At 36.4% G+C, this 5,495-nt stretch overlaps 1 non-coding gene across 1 annotated transcript; it reads right to left on the bottom strand.

The window, feature by feature from the left end:
- Positions 1-2,041: 2,041 nt before the first annotated feature.
- On the bottom strand, positions 2,042-2,148 carry LOC145096585 (small nucleolar RNA R71). Its single transcript, XR_013703960.1, has one exon. It is a non-coding gene; the product is annotated as a small nucleolar RNA R71 (small nucleolar RNA).
- Between the last annotated feature and the right edge of the window lie 3,347 nt (positions 2,149-5,495).

Genomic DNA, 5,495 nt, shown 5'->3' with positions numbered 1-5,495 from the left:
AAAGGATTTGGAACACTTATGGTTCACTGTTTTACAAAAAAATACAGTTTTGGCCCTCCAAAACAGAAAATCTCGCATAATGGGCCTCATTGGGCCAAAAATGTCACTTTAGCCCATTAAGCTTGGAATTTATGTTTTTAATCCCCTAAATGAGTATATTTCCAGAAATTGTTTTATTGAAACTGTTTTGGCACACCTCATCCATCAGAATTCGTGATATGCCAATTTGGACCCTTAATTTTGTATTTTTCACATTTTAGGCCCAAAATTTGTGTTTGTAACCCAAAGAAAATTGTTACTAAACCACTTAACCATTTTTCTTGAAACACTTTGTATTTAGAAATATATTTGAAGCTAAAATCATTTAACACAATATATATCTCGGTTTTGAGGGGTTTTATGGCTAGATCCAACATTATAACACACAAATGCATACATATAAGCATGGAAATCATACAAGGCATACAAATCACATATAGATCTACACTTTCACTTGTATTCCCCCCCCCCCACAAAACTCATAAAAACAGAAAATAGGGGGTATGAAGCTCACCTTGGGTGTGGTTTCGGTTTTTGGAAGAAAAGATGGAAGAAAACTTGATGATTTTTGGCCTTAGCACCTTTCCTTGGTAGATCTCGAGTTTGAGATGGTTCTAGGATGCAAGATCACGATTTTTGCATGGATTAGGAAAGGATTTTGATAACAAAAAGAATCTAAACCATAGATCCAAGCATAATCTTACCTTAGATGATGATTAACTTGCAAGATCCTCTTGAAAGCCCCTAATTTTCGAGATTTTTGGAGAGGGGAGGAAGGAGTGTTCTTAAGTGATCTAGAGAGAGTTTGAGAGATTTTTGTGGTGTGTGTGTGTGTGTGTGCTTGTGGCCGAGAGTGAGAGAGAGGAAGAAGTGAGGTGATCTTTGAAGTGATACTTGCATGGAAGAATTGGATATCTTGCATGCAAATCCTATGGACAATAATGATGTGGCACAACAAGTCAACTCTCTTCTTATCTTCTTGGATTTGGGCCTTGGGCCGAGATTTTTGGGAGAGAAAGAAAAAAAATTGGGCCTTTGCCCCTAAGCCCACTATTAGAGTTAATATTGGGTATGTTTTAAGTCTAAAGGAATGTGGTAGGATTTTTTTTTTTATATTTTTATTGGACTAGTTTAGGTTATTCATGTATCAAGGCTTTTAATTCATTTCATTCTAGGCCCAATATGACCCAAAATGTTGAAATAAATAAATGTGGGTCCAATTTGAGTCCAATTAGGGTTCTAAGCCCTTGATAGTCAAATTGGAAGCTTATTGGTCCATTTGGATCCAATAAGGGAGTCCTAGCCCAAAATGGACTTAAATAAGGACTTCTAAGGTTTCCAATTGCTTGATGACTATTTGTAGTACTTGTATGATGTATTTGATTGAAGTTTTTGATTCACATTAGCTAGAATGTATAGATTACATGACACAAAATTTCCAGTTGTGACATTTTCAAGAATGTCAGGAAAGAAGACAGGAGAGTCAAGTTCATCCTCAAGGCACAAGAGAAATTTTGAACAATTGGATCAAATAGCCGTCCAAACCGAATCCGAATACAATACCGAGCCGGAATTTGAAGAACATACAAGCGAACCCGAGAACGAGCCGAGGAACGAGATGGCAGCAATTGAAGAGATGTCCATGGGAGCTTACAAGAAGCGGATCCGAGAAGATGTAGGTCCCGGTTTAGTCCAACCCGCAATACCTGCTACTGCCACATTCGAGTTGAATGGGCACATCTTGACTGCACTGAAGAATATCCCATTTTTTGGGAAAGATCATGAGGATGCTTTTAAGCATCTAGATGAAGTCAACGATATTGTGGATTACTTCAATGTCCCAAATGTCAACAAAAACACCATCTTGTTTAGGATGCTTCCCATTACTTTCAAGGGAGCAGCTAAATATTGGCTAAAATCACTTCCACCGGGCAGAATCACCACTTGGGCTCAAATGTGTGAGCAATTTCTGGACCATTTTTGCCCAACATACAAGATAGCTAAACTCAAGAAGGCAATAGCTAACTTTGAGCAACAGCCGGGGGAGTCATTATACGAAGCATGGGAGCGGTACAAGGGCTTGCTCAGAAATTGCCCTCAACATGATCTAAATGTGCAACAAGAGATGTCAATCTTCTATGATGGGGTCAACATTATTGTTGGATTAATGTCTAAGTCCATAACTATATTTGGTAAGACTTGACCCGACCCGGCATGGTCCATTTGGGTTGCATACCATCATGCACTTGGATAGACTATAATGAGAGAAATAAGACACTTATGGTTATTAATATATTATAAGTTCTAGTATATTAATAATAAGAATAATAAGATTATTTAGTTAGTAGTGATCAAGAATTAATCTAGCATTAATTAAGTGATCAAAAGAAGACTAATTAAATATATGGGTTGATTGTGTAAATCATCCATACTTGTATAGTGGACTAATGCTCCATGGATAATCAAGTTGGGCTAAAACCCATAGGATGATCCATGGATGCTCCATGGTGTATTTGAACCCATGGATCCAAGGAAATGGAAAGTCATGACAATTAGGGTTTGCCCTAATTGTAACACTATATAAAGATATTATTCTTGGCAAAAATCAGCACTAGTAGTATTCTAGAGAGGGCTAGCCGATTTCATGAAGTGTAGAATTCTCTCAAGCTATTCTAAGTGTTTTTGATGATTGTGATTCCATTTGAGGTGTCACACTTGGGGCACTAGGCACTCAAGCTTCATGAAGACTTTCTACACCAAAGAGGTATGTATTTTATCTTGCTATAGTTATTGTTTTGTATGCTAGATTAGGATAATACCTTGGAAGTTCTTATTTGCATGTATAATAGAGAAAACATAGATCCAAGGTATTTAGCGTTGCATGTACACTTAGGAGTGTTAGAATGCTCAAAACCCAACAGTGGTATCAGAGCCTAGGCTTGTTTTCTTATTATACGTGCAATAGAAGCTGAAAAAACGAATCTGGTGCTGTCTGGCCATCAGACTCGGCGAGTCCATCAGGAGACTCGGCGAGTCCATGCCTAAAAAGTGTTGAATTCGATCCAACTCGCCGAGTTGGTTCATGCACTCGACGAGTTGGACCCCCAGACAGCATATTTTCGAGTTTTTTGGCTAGAAATGGACTAGGAACATTACCCTAAGTTGTTTTTGAACTTATAAACTTGTTTTTGATGTGGTAATGTTCATGCTAATCCATTTTCAAAGATAATTGTCAATAGATTCATGTTTTGCATTAGTTTAAGGTTTAGACTAATTACATGAAAAAGTTTGATTTGAATTATCTTGTTCTTATGAGTTGCTTAGATTAATAGAAATGTTGAGTGAAATAGTTGTTTTCAATCCATTTTAATCTAAGAGTTGAGTATAAAATGTGTTTGTGTAACTTGTCCTCAAGTTACATGAAGAGTCACATTAAAGACTCATAAAACTCATAAAGGTTGGCAATGGTTACAAAATGAAGAGTCTTGTGTCATTGAATAACTTTTTATGACTCCATAACTTGTCCTCAAGTTATGGAAGTTCAAGAGTCACTTCATTAAAGAAAAATATGTAACCATAATTAAATCCATAAGTTATAAAATAAAGAAAAAGTTAGTTCTTTTATTAGTTTAAAGTCTTCCATAACTTGTCCTCAAGTTATGGAACTTGAAGAGTTTTTGGATTAAAACTACTTTAAACACATAAGTTATGGAATTAATTAGTTTTGAATAGTTTCAAAACTTGCCCTCAAGTTTTGGAATTTGAAAAGTTTTCAAGTATGAATACTTTAATTCCAAGTTAGCCCTTAGAATTTTAAAAGTTAAAATTCAACCCTTATACTTTATAATATTATAAGTTAATAATATATATATATATATATATATATATGTATAAGAGTAAAGTCAGTCTTACCGCTAGTACACCTCATTCACGAAGCCGGTCTATAAGGTGGGTATAAGGTTGTTGCCTATAAAATGGCAACTTAATGGGTGTCCACTCTCACCCACCGCTTGCTTAACTGGTGGAGGGTCGTTAGCCGAACGGGTTTGACAGGACTAGAATTCTCCCTTCATTAAAAGTATTAATGAAAAATACTAAGTAACTAAACTCTTAATAATACCCAATCTTAGTTACTTAGGAAAAATGTGAATAAGGTGCTAATCCATGAAATTACACTTTACACTTTGTCTAAGTCGTTAGTGGAGCGTGTGTGGTTAACCGGCACACTAACTTGGACTTAACAAGGTAGGTAAAGGGTGACTTAATATTTATCATAGTATCGATGGAGCGTGTGTGGTTAACCGGCACATCGATTGAGGGGTAATTTATTAAGGGTACCAAGTGATTTGCATGGTTACTTCACACCTTGTTTTGTGATCCTCGGCATCCCAGTCACAAAACCTGAAGGGCACACTCGAGATTGAAACATGCCTTTGAAAAGTTCAATGAATCTCAAAGATCTAGGAGTTTCAAAACCAATTAAAAACCTAATAATACATTTCGTTTATCTTGGTGGAAATTGGTGAATCGTCATTCACCTACCTTCGAATATTTTATAGCTTGGATTACGGCATACCTCTTCTAAGTTATAAAATAGTTTGTTGGGTCCTAGCCTTAATATTTCATATTGGGTGTCATATTAAGGACTTAAAATCAACTATCTTGAATATCTCCCAAAAGATGTCTGGTTTAGACATTTATGATCTTCCCAAATCTCTTGAAACAAGCTTTCCTAATGAAGATGATGTCCCATGGATATCATACTTCTTCACCTCTTCAAATTATTCTCCCTAACCCACAAGTTCTTGAAAAGTTTAAGGTCACTCAGGCCCTATTGGCAAGGCAAGTTCTAGGTGTGGTCACATCTTGGAGATGTACTCACATATTGACAAGCCAGGAGAGTTGGGTGTCAAGGTCTTGAGAAAGTTGGTGGTTCAATCACTTTCTAAGTCACATAGTGAGTTCCTTTGGGTCACCTATGAAACAGACTATGACAAGACCCTTAATGATCTTATCTATTTGCTAAGATCAACTTCCTAAAACTCTATGGACATTGACAATGATGACATTGGATATCTAGTAAAGCATTCTCTTCCCAATGGAAAGGGATCGGCCATAGTCAACTCGGTTGACCAAATGGTAAAGAGAAAAAGCTAAGTCTATGATAGTCTCGTGTACCATTATCAAAGGGTCCGTATGTTTATATTGCCAAAGGAAGGGGCATTGGTTGCGAAGCTGCCAAATTTACCTAAGGATGTTAAAGTCAATAAGTTTGACTCTACTTCAGGTAAAGTCCACTATCTAACTCTGTGAAGTTTCTATTCTGAGATTCTTGATACATGATGTGACTGGGTCACATGGTGATGTTTAAGAATCAAAGAAAGGTGAAGAAACTTAAAGAAAGAATATGCTGAATTTGATCGCATAGATGGATTTCTATTGCATAGTTTGAAAAA

Source organism: Lactuca serriola, chromosome 3 (genome assembly GCF_051521515.1).
Source record: "Lactuca serriola cultivar US96UC23 chromosome 3, Lser_US96UC23_V15, whole genome shotgun sequence".
NCBI lineage: Eukaryota > Viridiplantae > Streptophyta > Magnoliopsida > Asterales > Asteraceae > Lactuca > Lactuca serriola.
Note: the sequence above shows the minus strand (reverse complement) of the source record. Positions and strands in the feature narration are given on the sequence as shown.